Source organism: Canis lupus, chromosome 28 (genome assembly GCF_048164855.1).
Source record: "Canis lupus baileyi chromosome 28, mCanLup2.hap1, whole genome shotgun sequence".
In the NCBI taxonomy this organism is placed as follows: Eukaryota; Metazoa; Chordata; class Mammalia; order Carnivora; family Canidae; genus Canis; species Canis lupus.
Window position 1 is genome coordinate 40,202,571 of NC_132865.1, and position 19,933 is coordinate 40,222,503.

General features: G+C 35.5%; 1 long non-coding RNA gene across 1 annotated transcript in view; it reads right to left on the reverse strand.

Annotated features, from left to right (window-relative positions):
* Positions 1 to 8,987: 8,987 nt before the first annotated feature.
* The window catches only part of LOC140620026 (uncharacterized), a 61,800-nt gene continuing 50,854 nt past the window's right edge, over positions 8,988 to 19,933 (reverse strand). Inside the window, exons 4-5 of the long non-coding RNA XR_012019773.1 lie at positions 13,067 to 13,162; positions 8,988 to 9,054 (exon numbers count right to left, since the gene is read on the reverse strand). This is a non-coding gene — a long non-coding RNA (uncharacterized lncRNA). The remainder of the gene's footprint in view (positions 9,055 to 13,066; positions 13,163 to 19,933) is intronic.

A 19,933-nucleotide genomic window follows, 5' to 3' on the forward strand; every position in this document is an offset into this window, starting at 1 on the left:
CAAAATAGATGTGTCATTTTAATACGGTCTAAATTACAGAAAGTATATTCTCTGATCTCAATGGAATGTAGATATAAATCAATATCTGAAAAGCATCTGGAAAGCTTTCAAATATTTGGAAATTAAAATTTTCATTTTTTAAATAATTTAATTCTGGAAAAGCAAATCACAAGAAAGATTAGAAAATATTGTGAATTGAATGAAAATAATACATTGCTGTATCAAAACTTACAAGAGGCAGCTAAAGCTGTGCATTGAAGGAGACAGTTTTAAAGACTTGTACAAAGCAAAGTGCTAAAATAAGTGATCTAATCTTCTAAGTACTGGATAAAAAATAACACATTAAATCAATAGTGAGATAATAATAAAACAAAAATAGAAATTAATAAAATGGAAAAGTAAAAAAAGTCATGAAACCCAAACCCACCCAGCAGTCTACAAATTATAAAACACAACTAAAGTAAAAATACCTAAATAAATAGAGAGATATACTTTGTTCATGACTAAAAGGCTCAATATTGTTAAGTTGTCATTTTTTTCCTAATGCAATCTATGATTGAATGCAATTCCAATATAAAGAAATTGAGGGAGTTTTTTTGTTTGTTTGTTTTTGTTTTCAAAATGGATAAGTTTATTCAAAATTTGTTTGGAAAGGCAATGGACCCAGAATATCCAAAGTGATTCTGAAAAGGTCAAAATGAAAAGATATTACTTAATTTTAAGATTTACAACAAAACCAACTATAATCAAAACATAGTACTATTGACAAAAGAATTGATGTTTAGATATATGCATACTTGTCAATTAGTTTTTTCTTCTAGTGCCAACAAAATTCCATATAGAAAGAATAGTTTTTTTTTTAAAAATGGTATAGGAACCACTAGATATCCATTTAAAAATAATAAAAACAAAACCTGAAATTTACCTCACTCCACGTATAATTGTATCATGGACCTAAATGTAATAGTTCAAATGATAAACTTCAGGTAGAAGGCATAGTAATTTGCTAGTTTCTCTGTTTGCTTATATGTTTATTTTTTTATCACTGTAGTATATGCAAAGTTCCTTACATAAAGCAAAAATAAGCGAACCATCAAGATATGAATTGATAAATTGGGGTTATTCTAAATTCAAAGCTTGTCCTCTTCAAAATACACCACTAAGAAAATGAAAGTGAACAACTGACAAAAGAATCTATTTGCAAAGCATATAGCTAACAAAGACTTTGTACACAATATATAAATACACCTGCAATTCAGTGATAATGGAAACACTTATATTTTAAAAGGCAAAAATTTGAAAAGATGTTTCATAAAATAAGATATCTGAATGCTAATCAGCACATGAAAAGTGCTAAACATGATCAGTCATTACAGAAATGCCCAACGTCTAAAACTATTAAAAATAAAATGAGTGAAAACACCAAATATTAGGGTAAATGTGGAGCTGTTATAACTTTCATATATTGCTGATGGGAGCATGATATGGAACATCAACTTCACAAAATAGTTTAGCAATTTCTTATAAAAATCCTACAACTTACCATTTGACCCAAAAATTCTTTTTTTTTTTAAAGATATTTATTTATTCATGAGAGACACAGAGAGAGATAGAGAGAGGCAGAGACACAGGCAGGAGGCAGGAGCAGGCTCCATGCAGGGAGCTTGAGGTGGGACTCGATTCTTGGTCTCCTGGGTCTCCAGGATCAGGCCCTGGGCTGAAGGTGGCGCTAAACTGCTGAGCCACCCGGGCTGCCAACAATTCTTATAACTGTTTACCTAAAAGAGATGAAAATGTATATCCACACAAGTCTTCTACAAAATGTTTATAAGAATTCTATTTGTAATAGCCCAAACCTGGAAAATAAAACCCAACTGTTTAACAGGCAAGGAATAAATGAACTGTCCTGTGTTCACATGATGGAAACTGCTCAAGAATAAGAAAGGAAAGAACTCCATGGACACAGCAAAATGGATGACTCAAATATTTTACTTAACAAAGAAGAAAAGCACACTCTATACAGACTGTAAGATTTCACTTTAAATAAATTGTAGAACAAGAAAATCTAATCCATATTGTATTAGATGAGGGCCAAGGCTAGGTAAGAGGCTTTGACTGAAAAAGGCGGGAGACACACTTCAGATGGTGGTGCAGATATTCTAATATTTGTTTAAAAAGGCATCAAACTGTACAATTTATAAAGGTAAAACTTACCACATATAAATTTTAAATAAAATAAAGTGTCTAACATTCCTCAAATCCAGAAACTTAATTACAGTATTTATTATGAACACAAGGCTCTATGCAGTTACCGTGAGTATATATTTTCACACAAATTATATACTCACATACAAATATATGCATATATGTACCTACATATTATATATGTTGAAATTTTATTAGACAAAATATTCATCAATATATTCTTCTAAGTAATTTTCTGTTTCACTATAATTAACATAGAAGCTAAATACTAGATAAGTTGAGCTGCCAAATTTAAGGGATTGGCTCATGGAATTGTGGAGAATGGCAAGTCCAAAATTTGTCCAACCTACTGGTCAACGAGCAGAGTTGCAGTCTGAGTCCTGAAGCAGTCTGCGGGCACAATTCCTTCTTGCTTGGGGAAGGTCAGTATTTGATCTTTTCAGGTCTTCAACTGATTAGATGAGGTTCACCTACACCATGGAGGGTAATCTGTTTAACTCAAAGTCTGGTGATTGAAATGTTAATCTCATTCAAAAAAATAACAATAAATAATAGCATCATAGAAAAATTTAGAATGAAGTTTGGCCATATAATAATTATATAATTAATCATCACAACATGAATTCAGCTACCAGAAATTGTATGTGAAATGTAAGCTTAAAGAGTGAACTAGGATTAAGGTAAATAACACTTGGGCTATGTGACACACCAAAACTGACAAATCTCCTTAGCTACTTGCCCATGGGTTCAGTGTGACAACTGGTATGTGTGAGGTGCTTCCACCTACAAAAACCAATGATGATGGCGTGAACTAGCATCAGAAGGAAAAGAAGCTCTTTAAGTTTGTACAGCTTGCTGTGGTGGAAAAACGAGGTATAATGTAAATAACAGGCAGCATGGCCTCTCACTTCCATAATTATTATACCTAGTATCTGGGTAGGTTGAAGCTGTTTTTCAACAATTTTGGATGTGAACATTTCTTTTGGATGCTTCTGTTTCTATATTCATCTTAAAGGAAAAAAATAAAAATAAGTAAATCTTATATTAGACTATTGATTAAAAATGAGAAATACACATATAGACACACGCATGGGTATGCACATGCATCACTACTGAAAATAGAAAAATAGATTAACTATATTTCATAATATTGGAAAATGTTCTCTAACTTTGTTGTCTAAGTTCAGGAATATAATTGGTACTAAGAAGGCAGAAGTTGGGAAATAAAACGTAAAGCTCAACTGCATTGGTGTTAGTAGCTGACAATTCTAAGTAACAAAATTTTGCCAGTTGGCTCCCTCATCTTCAAGCATGACAATACATGTTGAGGCAATATGAATCTGTTACCACCAATTTCCCATTCCATTTGAGTATTCAAATATACGTGAATATAGTCAGAGACTGAGGGATATAGAAAAAATAGGTGAGAGACGAAGTATATTCATTTTCTATTGCTGCATAACAAATCATCACAAACTTAGTATTTTAGAACAGCACAAATGCATTATTTTGCAGTTCCCATAGGCCAATGGTCTGGACATGGCTTAGCTAAGGCTCTTTTGAGGGTCTTCACTGAAATCAAATTGTTAGCTGGGGCTGTGATCTCATTTGAAGCTTGAGGTCTTCTTCAAAGCTCACTGGTGGTTGGAAGAATTCATTTCCTTGCAGGTTTATAAGTGACACCCTTATTTTCATGCTATGACCATCCAGGAACCTCACCAAGTCCCAGAGACTGCCCAGATCCCTGCCACATCCTCCCCTCATGACAAGGTTCAGTTCTGTCTTCTAGGCCAGAGGGAGAGTCTCTTTCACTTCCCAAATCTCTCCAACCCCTTTTAAAGCCTTATTGAATTAGGTTAGACCCACCCAAGATAATCTCCTTTTATATTAACTCAGAGCCAACTGATCAGGGACCTTAATTACATCTGCAAAATCCCTTCTGCCAAATAATATCACATAACCATAAAAATACTATTCCATATTATTTACAAGTTTCCCTTACACACCATGACAGGAAATTAACAGGGTTTGTACACTTTGACACAGTTATGGGAATGCCTTAGAATTCTGCCTATCATAGCAGGGATGAAGGAATTCTGGAACTCTAGGAATGGGCATGCAGAGGCACGAATACCATAATTTGGGGAGGAAGTGACAACAACAACCTGTCCTGGACTTTCTAGGATGGATATCATCTTCTTTATGTCATAGAACCTGATGGTGAGGACAAAACCTTTGTCTTCAGTCCGTTAATGTGCTACAGATAAAAGCCTATCTGTAGCAGATAGGCTACACCGACGCACCGATGAGCAGATAATCTCCATTCAGATGTCAATTTGAGAAGGTAAAGGTACCAAAATCAATTGTGAATTTTTTAGTGACTTACTCAATTTTACATTTGTTCTCTTGGAATGTGTTTTTATTGAGTTTGCTTATTGGTTAATTTTATGACAGATGACTTTTTGAAAGAAAAAAACATCATCAAAGAAAAAATCTGTAAGCTAAACAAATTAATAAAAGGCTATCAAAGTGACATGAAAATTAAATTGAAAATATCTGAACAATCAGCAATCATAGAAAGAAATATCTATACTTAAGCAGAGCCTCCTGGAAATATAACTGCCATTGATGCCATCTCTCTGTCCCCAGAGGGGTTGTTTCCTAATTTGGGAAAATCCTGAGCCCTAGCATCAAAAAGCAGGAAGTCAGCTGACCATTGGTCTCAAAAAAGCCCACTAGAACCTCCTGTGCTATCCACTTGAAATTCCAGCTCTCCTTGTTCAGCTGACATATAAATCTTTAACTCTCCCTATTCAGCAAGCCAGATACTCATTAGTCAAATCCCATGGGCATACCTAAATAGACTTTGTCCTTTCGCCTGTTAATCTGTTCATTCTCATTAATTTGCAGGCCCATAATTGGTAGACCCAGGTGGGAAGAAGAAAAAGTACTTTCTCCCAACAACGTATGACAAAACAACAACAACAATAATAATAATAATCACAAAGAGAATTTAGTGCAGTAATAAGTTGCTGCTACAAAAAGGAATTCACCCGTCTTTTTTTTATATTTTTTTTAAAGATTTTATTTATTTATGAAAGACACAGAGAGAGAGAGAGAGAGATGGGGAGAGGGAGAGGGAGAGACAGGCAGCGGGAGAAGCAGGATCCATGCAGGGTGCCTGAAGTGGGACTCAATCCCTGGTCTCCAGGATCATGCCCTGGGCTGAAGGAGGTACTAAACCACTGAGCCACCAGGGCTTCCCGGAATTCACCAGTCTTGATGAAATATGATATCCAAATGTAACATTTTGAAAATAAAAATAAAGACTTTCCAATAATTGAAACAATTATAATTGAATTTAATAATGGCAACTCCTGGTTAGAAAAACACAGTCAATAGCAAAAATACCTAAATAAGATAAAATGTTTCGTTCTAATTATTTTTAAGTGGATTTTCCAGAACATTGGTTTTTAGAGATGGTCTTAAAAGAAAAAGAAAAAAAAAAAAATGGAGCATCACTACTCCTACTAAGAGGCCCTACTAATCTGTTTCTCTTGTTGAAAAGTCACCTTGATACTTGAAGGGTTTAAGAAATTCTGGGATGAAGAATCCTGTTCAATTTTGTTTCATCCCGTGTTTCCCAAAATATTTGACCAAAGAATCCATTTTTAGTTTTCACATGATATCTCCTTCTCTATTTTACAGCTTATAAATTTCATTTCTACTCAATTGTGCAAAAATGATACTCCCTATGGTGAACCAAGCAACACAAAATAACATAGTAATGATGAACATCATTTATTATGTAAGTAATTTTATAAAATTGGAATATGATACATTTATTTTTTATTATCACACATTTTAACAATTGCAGTGGTACATTGACAAAATTTGCTCCTGATAATTCACTGGGAAGACACAATTTTAGCAATATCAGGGAAAACTTGGGTGTAAAATTCAAAGTTAAACCTGAAAACCGCATCTTTAGAATGAGAAAGGAGAGAGAGAGGCAGAGAGGGAGGGGAAGAGAAAAGGGAGGGGATGAGAAAGAGAAATAAAAATCTCTGTTTAATAAAAGGTGAAATTGATGGAATCTAGGTATTGAAAGTGACCCCAAATTATTTCTTGTATCTCAAAGGGGAAGATATTTTTGGCTCATAGTTGGATAATTCTAAGATACTAAAAAAATGGGTATATATGTATACATCTGGGTAATAAATATTTACTAAATACTAGAATTTAGAATTATAAGAAGTATCTAACACATAAACTATCAGAGATGAGATGAAAGCAATAAAATCTAATCTGCATTGTCAATGACTATTACTAAGAATTACTAAGAATACAATGATACATCCTCAACCTGCTACTTAAAAATAAACTGAACTAATGAAAACATTCAAATAATTATCAGGAACAAGAATATATATTCTATCCAAATAATTACTTAATACTGGCCTAGAATTTCAGGCAGTAGAAAAGAATATGACATAGAAATAAAAGATATATTCATCAGAAAGGAGGCACAATTATAATTTTCAGATGATTACTATTGCGTCAGGTAATTTAGGGCTTGTTAAAATGCACCTGGAGGGCTCAGTCAGTAAGTCAGTAAAGCATGAAACTCTTGATCTTGGACTTGTGAGTTCAATCCTCACGTTGGGTGTAGAGCTTACATTAAAAAGAAAAGAGGTTATAAAATTGTTTAAAAACATTAGATTTAATATATGACCTTATATATGTATATTACATGAAATTCAAATAAAACTTTATCATATACAAAAATTTCTGAGAAGAAAATGTAATCATAAAACAATCTTATCACCCATAGCAAAAAAGCTGATAAACCTATATGCAATAACTTTTCTAAGTATTGTGGAAGCAGATATGAAAACAACTTTAAAAAGTAACTGAGAGAAACCAAACAGGAGAGAACACTATGTCCAGACTGTTCAATATTTCACAGTATGTGACTGATGGAATTCTTACAAATTGCAATTCCTACTATTCTCTTTCTTCTATCCTCCATGTGACTCAAAATTCCATAAAATACTCAGATTTGTGATCTTTTTTGCTTATTTTCAAGGAACCATCTACCTCACAGAACAATGTAATTCATAAGCAAAACTTTTCTTGATTTTCTGCCACCAGATCTGTTCTTTCTTCCTTCTGGTTTCAGTAGACAAGGTTATTTCCCCTCAGTCTAGCCAGTGACCTGGAATGTATTCCCAACTTCATCAGCCTTGTCAGGGACAGTTTTCTAAGGACACTCGTGTCCCCATTGTCTTTAGTGATTTCCGTGTCACTCAATCCAATGTACGTTTTTAAGGGCACATCTTATTCTATGACCATGACAGTTCTTGTGTTTTTTGCTAAAAATTTGTCTTTCAACATCATCTGCTTCCTGGAACATGGTCAGGATTGTCTGAGGGCTCTTTGTGGTCAGGTGGGATTTTGTGATTTGTGTGCTAAAGAGATTTTGTGTTTCTGGGTTAAACAGCTTCTCTTGTGCACAAACCTAAGAGCATTTGCATCTCTCTGGTATGGTGACAAGTTAACATTGAAGTGGTGATGTTTCACAGGCCTGTGTTACCAGCAAGTAAGTGTGTGGGATGGATGTATCTCCTTCGTTGTTTGTGCCACAAAGATTTGGATGCTCCTTGTTACCACAGCACAACCTGGCCTATCCTCACTGACAGAACTTGTCAGCAACTTCAACATTACAGACCAGTTCTTGTTAAGAAAAATTTGAATTTTGCATTGTTTCTGATATACATGCTATTTTTTTATCTTCTCATATATTTTTCTTTTAATCTATCTCATAAGTCTTGATGTTTCTTAAGGTTCTATGCCAAATCTTTCTCATATCATTCAACAGCTTCAATGATCATTTAAAAGCAAATGACTCTCCAGTGTCTGCCTCTAGTCTTAGAACAAACAACACAGGTATACATTTTCTCTCTCTCTCTCTTTCTCCCTATTCTGTCTCTTTCTATCTCAGACACACACACATCCAATTGCCTACTGAGAAAATTCTACTGTTTCACTTAGATATATGATTAGCATTCCTATCCTAAACTAAATTAATAAACTTACCTCATCCACAAATGGTTTAGGCCACTCTCCCATGTGACTCGAATTTTAATAAATTAGATGATTTAACATTTATATTCCACATATTGTGCATGTGTGAGGCTTACATTCTATTGAGGACAAACTAATCACCTTAAGATAGATTTTCATGCTTTGACAGTCACACCCATGAAACCCTGAAAAATGAGCAGGTGAGGTCATTTCACATTTACAGATGAAACAGGTAAAGTTTATAGAGGCTAAGAAAATTATGCAAAGACATGGGGTAGCAAGTGTAGCATCCAAAGCAAAACAGAAATCAGTACTGGATGCCACAGTGCTGTTGTTGCTATTTCTTTTATGCCAAGGAGCAGTACAATTCCTGCAGAGGCATGCTTCCTAGCTTTGCAGGCTATATGTCTCAATCCGTGGATTCAGGGGCCCATGACAATCTGGAACAGATGTAGGAGACTCAAGTTTTGTGGTCCTGACATGCTTAAAACCCAAAAATATTACATTAAAAAGTGAAATGTTGATTTTTTTAATGGCCAGTGCAGGGACACATTTTTTTTTAAACTAATAACCTTTAAAAGAAAAAATAAAATTAATTATGACTGAAATTGAGTTTCTTGATATTCCTCAGAGCTAGGAAGTAATTACAGAGATTAACATGGAAAGATAACTGAGTTAAATAAGAGAATGCATTTATTTTACATGTCTACTTAATTATATACAGCATTCGTGTTAGATCCTTTACTTGCTTGAAGATCAAACCTATGTGAAATCATATAGACATAACAATATTAATATGGTGATTTGATCATTTTAACACTTGAAATATGTGTATATTTTGTCTTTTCTTTTTTTTTTAATTTTTATTTATTTATGATAGTCACAGAGAGAGAGAGAGAGAGGCAGAGACATAGGCAGAGGGAGAAGCAGGCTCCATGCACCGGGAGCCCGACGTGGGATTCCATCCCGAGTCTCCAAGATCGCGCCCTGGGCCAAAGGCAGGCGCCAAACCGCTGCGCCACCCAGGGATCCCTATTTTGTCTTTTCAAAAGGATTTTAAGTTCCTTGTAGTTTAATACTTGTATGGATATGTGCACACGTGAGTGTGTATTGTAAATACTGCCCATTTGTACCTAATACAGCATTCAATCTGTAGCAGTTATATAAAGCATTTTTGTCTCATTAATTGAAAACACAAATTATAATTGATAACATAACAGACTGCCATGCCAAACCAAAATTTACTATATCACTCATAACTATTTCAGACAGTTTAATGTGGTTTGTTTGCTATATCTTAATTTGAATTAAGGGGGTTCATTTTATTTATTTTTATTCACAGACACAATCTATATCTTGAGATAATCATGCCTGTGTTAATAGAGCCCTGCGTCTTCAGTGGCTATCAGACAATCAAAGATTCAGGGTCAGTGATGGTACACAGGAACCACAGGTCAGATAAAAATATTTGTGTGTGTCATTCAATTGGTTAAAAAGCCAGTTACAACTGTGCTTTATGTGAATGGCAATATGCCATTCCACTTTCAAACTGGCCACATTCAAATATTTTTATTTAATTTTGTAAAAGGTATAATATTGACTTTATGAGATTTTTCATCAAAGAAAATAATGACTTTTTTCCCCTACTTAACTGGTATACATAAATTATCTGCTGAAAAGTAATGACTCTGTCACTGCTAAACCGTCAAATATTATATCTGCCTTTAACTATTCACATTGGTTAAACGGTGAAAATTAGCATTATGGTCATTTATCATTATCATACATAGTTTACTTAATTTTCTTTCTTATGAGTTTAGGCTTGTAGACCTCGAATCATTAGACCAGAGGGTAAGTTAAGCAAATTTCTATTTCCTTTTTCCCACATAACCTACAAAACAGTCTCAAATTTTCTACAACACAGGAGCATATGAAATATAATTGGAAGTGTTTTCTGACAACAACATCTGCTCTCCTTACCACACACACGCTTTTCTTTGCAGAATACTGTTTTAAGGGTACAGAACATTTAGCAGCCTTCAAGAAATGGGAGTATTTCTCCTGTGGCAGTTTCCTTTTCTATCTTGAGAATGTATTCAGGTGTAATATCAACTCTGACCTGATCAGCTAGTGTCAGAATGCACATTCAAATTCACTTCTCATAAGCTCTAGCTCTTTGTGCTAGTTAGTTTTCTTAATTTTCCCAGTCGTTTTTCATTTATTCAAAACATATCATAGTTGTATTGTTTCCATTTGGTCCAAAATGCTCCCAATGCTTCTACTAATGGCCTTAGGTGAGAAGCTAGTCCCTTAGTTCCTTACATGTAGGAATTGGCCCTCAAGTCAATCTGTCTAATGCAAAATGTAAGAAGTCAATAAAATATACTTGAAATGTTTCATGATATTTTAAAGCTTCTTGATGAAAAGAGATTCACAAATAAATGTAACATATGAGATGAGAACACCACTATAATTTGTTTTCATTACTCATAAGTTTACTTATTTCCCTCTGACACTCAGATCATTGAAGTTTTCTGGATAGCAAGTTTCTTTGAAGAAATCGAGGACATCATGCTGGTTATCTTAAAACTGTATTCTATTCCACTTCTATAATAACACCACCAACCAGAAAACCTAGCACTGTCTACAAACACTTCTCAGTGTTTATATTTGGATCTGTGAGCAGACACTGCTATCTTTACTCTGCACAGATGTGGAAAAAAAGGCACACCACAGTGTGACAAATAGTGCCAGGAGGGGCAGGGACAGGAGCAAAGGAGGTGGGTCTCCAGGTCATTTACTCAGTGTTGCCATGCTAAACTTAATGTTAATTTTATTAAGTAACCATAATAAAGAAGGATATTGTGGTTAACTTTAAACCAGCACTCTGAGGGCATTGTATATGGATGCTTCCCCTCCTGAACTGTGGAATGAAAGACAAAGAGGGAAAGGTTGATGAATATGTAAACTGATAGAGTAGAGCATAATAATCAGCAGCACTTTGAATCTAGAGTTGTGCTTCCTATAATGGCTAACATATCGAAATAAGGTAAGAAAAAAAAAAAAAAAACAAAGAGGGTGTCTATTGCAAAATTGGTTATTGCCAACAGTGTACAATAAACATTTTCTTCAAGTTTTGGTAATTTTTAAGATATGAATGTTTTTTTAAGTTAAATTATTTTTTTGTATTTCAATTGTGATGTTTACATGAGAAATTGTATATATTTTATTATTCATCACAAACTTTCTTAATGGTTGGTCAAATATTACAGTATGTCATTTACCAAAAGGACAAATATTACATAGGTGAGTTTATAAAGGGGTATTTTTACTAGTCTCTGCTTCACAGAATATACAGTATTGTTATGGATAATTTGTGAAGAGATAATTATTGGTGAGTTCAAAAAAATAAAAGGTTTAGTTCTTGAATAAAAACAGAGCTATGTTGGAAAGGAATCTCACTGGAAGCAGTGGCTATGGCCTGACCATTGTTACCTCTTCATTCATGGCTAAGGGAGCTAAGCTGTATTCATAAGAGTTAGGACCAAGATTTGAATAACAAGTACCTCAAACAGGGCAAAACATCCCACTCACAGCAACTAAGTTGCCTTTGAAAGAGCCAAAGCTTGAGTTAGAGACAGTTTTCAGAGATAAGGTGGAGAAACTTGGTGTGGTAGGTAATCAGAAGGGAGAATCAAGACTAAAAAGAGATAAATAAAAGACCCAAATGGAACATGAACAAAGGAGGAGGTTGTTGGAAGTGACTGTTGCTATTGATACATATATGTCTACAGCTCACCTGTGTAGATGGGATGGACTGTTGTGGCACAGTTTATTTTCTGGATCAACTTAGAAAGTTCTTCTGGTTAAGTCAAGATTCTTGGCTAGGTCCTAAGGCTTTTTAGTTGTCTAGGACACCCTATTCTTAGAGCTCTGTGGTGACATAGCCAGCAATATTGCTCAATTTACTCATGCATGCAACTAACAGTGGAAAACCCAGTGACCAAAAGGAATTCACCAGCATCTATTATATAATGATGACTGTATTTTTTATTAGAATAATAAAATAAAATAACAGTAACAGCTAACATTTATGAAATGGTAATTTGTTGCAGACACTGCTAAGAATACATTATACATTATATCCTTTACTTTTCCTAACACTCTTACAAGATTGCTTTTACTGGTATCACTAACCAATACAGGAAATATTATTTAGGTTTGGGAATTTTAAATAAGCTACTCAAGGTCAAAGCGCTGACAGTGGGAGACCCAACTTTTGACACAAGTCTTACAACTCTAACACCTAACACTGTAAGTGGTACTAACAATTTCTTCCTTATAGATGTTGATAATGATCATCATTAGGCAGATTATTGCCACAGTGTTGACCCATAGGAGGCAGAATGAATAGAATGAATTGAATGAATGAAGAACCATTAAATTTGTTTTCCCTTTTCTGGATAGATAATTTCTGTTATCTCTGCTTCTTCCTTACCCTAGTACTTAGAAAAAGCCTTAAAAATACTTCTTTGTTGTCAGACATGTGTTAATTGTGACATGAGGGGAGTATGCATAGACAGTTGAGGGCTCAGGATAAATTCTCAGCAGTGTGAAATGGAGAGCAAGTATGGAGAGAAAGACTTGATCAAAGAGAAGCCCAAGACCACCATGAAAATAGAGCAGCCTCTGTGGCAGGTCACATCTGACAGGAGAATACCCTTCCCTGGTCTGCTCTAGAGGAAAACTCAAAATTATTTCAGAATAAACTGACCTTGAGTTTGCTGACGTTGGATGCAGATAGGAAACGTGGGTCATCACATTTATAATGAAGGAAGACACTACCAATGACTGAGACATGTGGGGACATCTGTGGACAAAAATATTTACTACTTATCCAGTCTCTTCTCTCAAGGTACAGTGTGTTAAAGTTTTCACAGACTAAAACAAGTAAATCAGATCTTTTCTTGTGTGTAGTTTTAAAAATGTATTGTGTGGGCAGATATTAAATTTTGCAGAATTGCATTGATGAGATAATGCTTGAATTTCCATTTATCATCTAAATCCAACTATTTAATTAGGCTTTGATAAATTTTAATTAAATGTTTAACACCAAGGAAAGCTTACAAAATGGCCCAGAATGCTTATTTCTAGTACACAGTGTATGCAATAGATCTGCATATAAACATCTATATAGCTTATTAATATTTAAGGCTACCGTTCTAGCTTCTAGCTACCTTTTAATCAAATGTGGTGTTTCAAATATATCAAATAAAATTAGAACTTTATTAAATGATACTGATATTTGTGTAAGCTATAAAACTCCCCCATTGGAACATAGCAATTTATTCTTAGACTTTTTAAATTGAAGAAACAACATTTCTTGTTTTCTTAGAACTATATTAATAAACTATAAGGCACACCTCTGAAAAATTGTGGACTCAGTTCCAAACCACCACAAGAAAGCAAATATCACAACAAAGTCAATGAATTTTTTACTTTACCTGTGTATATAAAAGTTATGTTTATACTATACCGCAGTCTGGTGTGTGTGCAATACTATTATGTCTAAAAAACAATATATATTCCTTAATTTAAAAATACTTTATTGCTAAAAAATCCTAACTGTCTTCTGAGCTCAAGGAATTGTGACCTTTCCTCTGGTGGAGGGACTTGCCTTGATATCTAGGGCTGCTGACTGATCAGGATGGTAGTGGCTAAAGATTGAGGAGGCTATGATGATTTCTTTTTTTCACTTTTATTATTTATTTATTTGTTTGTTTATTTATTTTCTTTCATTAAGAGATAAGTGTTTTCTGGGGGAAGAGAGGACAACTGAGTTATGCAGTTGGTTAAGCACCTGACTCTTGGTTTTGGCTCAGGTTGTGATCCCACCATCATGAGATCAGGCCCTGCATAGGGCTCTGCACTCAGCACTGAGTCTGCTTTAGATTCTGTCTCTCCATCTCCCTCTACCCCTCCTACTCATGCTCTGTCTCTCTCTCTCTCTCTAAAATAAATTTTAAAAAAGAGAGAAAAACTCTTTTTGAAGTTTTAATTTTAATTCTAATTAGCTAACATACAGTGTTATATTAGTGCAGGTATACAATATAGTGATTCAGTACTTCTATATGTCAATGCTCAACCCAACCTTAGTCCCCAACACCTATTTTACCCATCCCCCTACCTCCTCTCCATTAGTAACCATTAGTTTGTTTTGTATAATTTAGAATCTGTTTCTTGGTTTCTCTCACACTTTTCCTTTTGCTCATTTGTTTAGTTTCTTAAATTGCACATATAAGTGAAATCATATGGCATTTGTTTATGACTAACTTATTTCACTTAGTAGTATAATCTTTACCTCCATCCATGTCAACACAAATGGAAAGATTTCATTCTTTTTACATATGTGTGTGTGTGTGTGTGTGTCTATACACACACATATATATATATGTGTGTATGTATATATACTTCTTCTTTATTCATTTATCAATCAATTGCCATGGGCTGCTTCTCTGTCTTGGCTATTTTAAATAATGCTGTCATAAACATAGGGGTGCATGTATCTCTTTGAATTAATATTTTTGTATTCTTTGGGAAAATATGCAGTAGTATGATTAATAGATCTGCAGGGTAGTTCTATTTTTAACTTTTTGAGGAATCACCTGTTTTCCATAGTGGTTGCACCACTTTGCATTGCCACCAATGGCATGAGTGTTCCTTTTTCTCCATATCTTGCAAGACTTGTTGGTTTTTGTGCTGTTGGTTTTAGACATTCTGACAGGTGTACTTTTGATCTGTACTTCCCTTGTTGGTAAGTGTTGAATATTTTTTCATGTGTCTGTTGGCCATCTGAATATCTTTGGAGAAATGTCTGTGCATGTCTTCTGCCTACTTTTCATTCTTATTTTTTATTTTTATTTTTGTTTCAAGTTTTTTTAAAGATTTTATTTATTTATTCATGAGAGACAGAAAGAGGCAGAGACACAGGCAGAGGGAGAAGCAGGCTTCCTGTAGTAACCTTATGTGGGACTTGATCTCAGGACTCAGGGATCATGACCTGAGCCAAAGGCAGACACTCAACCACTGAACCACCCATGTCTCATTGTTTCAAATTTTTATTTAAATTCTAGTTAGGTAACATACAGTGTAATATTGGTTTCAGGAGTAGAATTTAGTGATTCATCACTTACATATAGAACCCAGTACTCCTCACAAATGCTCTTGTTGATACCATCACTCATTTAGCCCATCATACACTCCTCCCCTCCAGTAAACCCTCAGTTTGTTCTCTATAGTTAATAGTCTCTTATAGTTAGCCTCCATCTCTCTCTCTTTTTCTTCCTTTCCCTATTCATCTGGTTTTAAATTCCACATATGAGTGAAATCATAAGGTATTTGTCCTTCTCTGACTAACTAATTTCCCTTAGCATAATACACTCTAACTCCATCCATGTCATTGCAAATGGCAAGATATTCTTTTTGATGGCTGTTTCATATTCCATTATATATGTGTGTGTGTGTGTGTGTGTGTGTATACATCACTTATTCTTTATCCATTCATCATTTAATTGACATTTGGACTCTTCCCATAATTTGACTATTGCTGAGAATGCTGCTACAAACATTGGGGTGCATGTGTCCTTTTGAATCAGCATATTTGTTTCCTTTGGATAAATTCCTAGTAGTGCACTTGTTGGATCATAGAATAGTTCTATTTTTAACTTTTTGAGGAACCTCCATTCTGTTCTCCAGGGTGGCTGCACCAGTTTGCATTCCCACCAACTGTGTAAGAAGATTCCCCTTCCTCTGCATCCTCATGAACAGCTGTTGCTTCCTGTGTTGATTTTAGCCATCCTGACTGAGGTGGTATCTCATCGTAGTTTTGATTTGAAAAACATTTCTTTAAAGATTTCATTTATTTAGTCATGACAGACACAGAAAGATAAAAGCAGAGACATAGGCAGAGGGAGAAGCAGGCTCCATGCAGGGAGCCTGATGTGGCACTCAATCCCAGGACCCTGGGATCACACCCTGAGCGAAAGGCAGACGCCCAACAGCCTAGCCACTTAGGCATCCTTTGATTTGTATTTTGCTGGTCATGAGTGATGTTGAGCATCTATTCATATGTCTGTAGCCTTTTGTACATCTTCCTTGGAAAAAAAGTCAGTTTTTGTCTTCTGCCCACATCTTAACTGTATTTTTTGTTTAGCGGGTGTTGTATTTGATAAGTTATTTACAGATTTTGGATACCAACCCTTTTTTCTGTAAAATATTTTATTTATTTATTCATGAGAGACACACACACACAGAGAGGTAGATACACAGGCAGAGGGAGAAGCAGGCTTCATGCAGGGAGCCTGATGCAGCACTTATCCCAGGACTCTGGGATCATGCCCTCAGCCAAAGGCAGAAGTTCAACCACTGAGCCACTCAGGCATATCAGAATACCAACCCTTTATCAGATATGTCATTTGCAAATATCTTCTCCCATTCCATAGGTTACCATTTAGGTTTGTTGATTATTTTCTTTGCTGTGCAGAAATTTTTAATATTGATTAAGTCCTAATAGTTCATTTTTGGTTTTATTTTTCTTGCCTCTGGTGACGTGTCTAGTAAAAAGTTACTATGGCCAATGTCAAAGAGGTTTCTGTCTGTGTTCTCCTCTAGGATTTCAATAGTTTCCTATTTCATATTTAGGTGTTGAAACACCCAAAATGGATGAATCCATTTTTAATTTATCTTACTTTTTTAAAGATTTTATTTATTGATTCATAAGAGATTCACACATAGGGAAGCAGAGATATAAGCAGAGGGAGAAGCAGTTTCCCTGCAGAGAGGCCAATGTGGGACTGGATCCAGGACCGTGGGGGTCATGCCCTGAGCCGAAGGCAGATGCTCAACCATTTAGCCACACAGGGTCCCCATTTTGAATTTATTTTAGTGTATGGTGTAAGAAAGTGGGCTAGTCTCATTCTTCTGCATGTGGCTGTCCAGTTTACCCAACAACATTTGTTGAAGAGACTTTTTTTTCCCCATCAGATATTCTTCCCTGCTTTGTCAAGGACCATATAGTTGTGGGGCCATTTCTGTGTTTTCTATTCTGTTTCATTGATTCATGTGTCTGTTTTCGTGCCAGTACCATACTGTGTCCTGATGACTACAGCTTTGTAATATAGCTTGAAGTCTGGAATTGTGATGTTGCCAGGTTTGCTTTTCTTTTTCAATATTACTTTGGCTATTCATCAGAATAAAGGTTGAGTAGTAATTCTTATATCAGACAAAACATATTTTAAACCAAACCATAACAAGAGATGATGAAGGGAACTATATCATAATGAAGGGGTTGGATAACGAAGTCTAACAATTGTAAATATTTATGTTCCCAACTCGGGAGCCCCCAGATATACAAATCAATTAAAAACAAACATAAAGGAACACACTGATAATAATACAATAACAGTAGGGGACTTTAACATCCCACCCACAGCAATGGACAGAATATCTAAGCAGAAAATCAACAAAGAAATAATGGCTTTGAATGACACACTAGACCAGATGAACTTCACAGATATATTCAGAACATTCCATCCTAAGGCAGAGAATACACATTCTTTTCAAGAGCACACAGGACATTCTCCAAAATATATCATAAGCTGGGTAACAAATACTCAAAAGTACAAAAATTTTGAAAATACACCATGCATATTTTCAGCCCACAACACTATGTAACTTGAAGTCATCTACAAGAAAAAATTTGGACAGACCACAAATACATGAGGGTTAAAGAATATCTTACTAAAGAATGAATGGATTAACTAGTAAATTAAAGAAGAAATAAAGAAATACATGGAAACAAATGGAAATGAAACCATGATGGCCCAAAATTTTGGGGAGGCAGCAAATTTTTGGGATTAAACAAAAGTGATCACCTCAAAAAGCAAGAGAAGTCTCAAATTTATACAACCTAACCTTACACCTAAAGGAGCTAGAAACGGAACAGCAAATAAAGCCTAAAGCCTGAAGCCTAAAGCCAGCAGAAGGGAAATTATAAAGATCAGAGCAGAAATAAATGATATAGAAGCAAGCAAAACAACAATAGAACAGATTCAGTGGAACTAGGAGCTGGTTCTTTGAAAGAAGAACATTGATAACCCGCCTTGCCAGACTCCCCAGAATGAAAAGAGAAAAGACTGTTGATGTCAGAGAAATTACTACCAGAGCTCTTTTCTAGGATTTTTATGGTTTCGGGTTTCATATTTAGGTCTTTCATCCATTTTGAATTTATTTTTGGGTATGGTATAAGAAAGTGGTTGAGTTTTCCTCTTTTGCATGTAGGTGTCTAGTTTTCCCAACACCATTTGTAGAAGAGACTGTCCTGTTTTTCCAATGGATATTCTTTCCTGCTTTGTTGAAGATTAGTTGACCATAGAGTTGTGGGTCCATTTTTGGGTTTTCTATTCTGTTTCACTGATCCATGTGTCTATTTTTGTTCCAGTACTATACTGTTTCGATGACTACAGCATTGTAATATACCCTCAAGTTTGGAATTGTGATGTTTCCATCTTTGATTTTCTTTTTCAAGATTGCTTTGGCTAGTGGTCTTTTGTGGTTCTATACTAATTTTAGGATTGTGTCCTCCAGGTCTGTAAAAAATGCTGCTGACATTTTGATAATGTAATATACATTAACTATGTATATTGCTTTAAATACTCTATCAAGCATGACTTATATCTGTTTTGCTTAGATATTGACTATATCCTAATCTTTCATCTGAGATAATTTTTTCTGTCTCTTCATTTTGTCTGCTTCTCTGTGTCTGTTTATCTCTGGTAAGAAAGTCAGCTTATCTTTTGCTCTTGAAAGTGGTGTCTTGATGAAGAAGAGATCCTAGGCCCTGCAATGCAGTATAACCCTGTTCTTCAGACCCTGACACTTCAGGAGAATATCCTACATTTGTTGCTTATTCCCTGCTATTGTGTCTGAGTCACTTTTCCTTTCAGTGCAGTTGTCTGCAGTGACTCTTTGCCTGTTATGGACTGTGCTGTGGTGTTAGTGGGATCCAGACAGGCTAGCTCTAAGGGAACATGCCCACCAGGGAACTTGGGAGCAGACTGGTGGTATTAGCAAAATTTGCATTGGGCCACTAGTCCTATGCCAGATTTCCTGAAATTGTGCAGCTCCTGGGGCTATGCACTGGAGTAACTAGGGGTGCAAGGCTGGGTGTGATGCAGCGGCAGGGTGCTTGCTGATTGGCAACTGCATAGGTTGCATGGAGGCAGCTGTAGACTGAGAGGGAGAGCATGCTGCAAGCACTAACAGATTTGCTATAGTTCAGGGCCAGTCTAACAGCAATTTTCGGAGTGGGTGAGTCCTCGGGAGAATCTGTAGGCTTTACTCATTGCTGGCATGTTAGGTAGCAAGTGTCTGCACAGCACTACTTCCTGCAGGTGGTTCTGTGTTTATGCTGGGAGCAAGGGAGGAAAGTCTCTCCTGCCCAAGATGCTGTGATGCTGTGAAATCTGTATGAAGAGATTTGTCTTCCATTTGTTCCTGGTGTGTAAATTACAGTCTTTATGTTGCCTCCCAGCACAGGCTTCTGTCTCTTTAATGGTAGATACCCAGCTACCACTCACCGTCT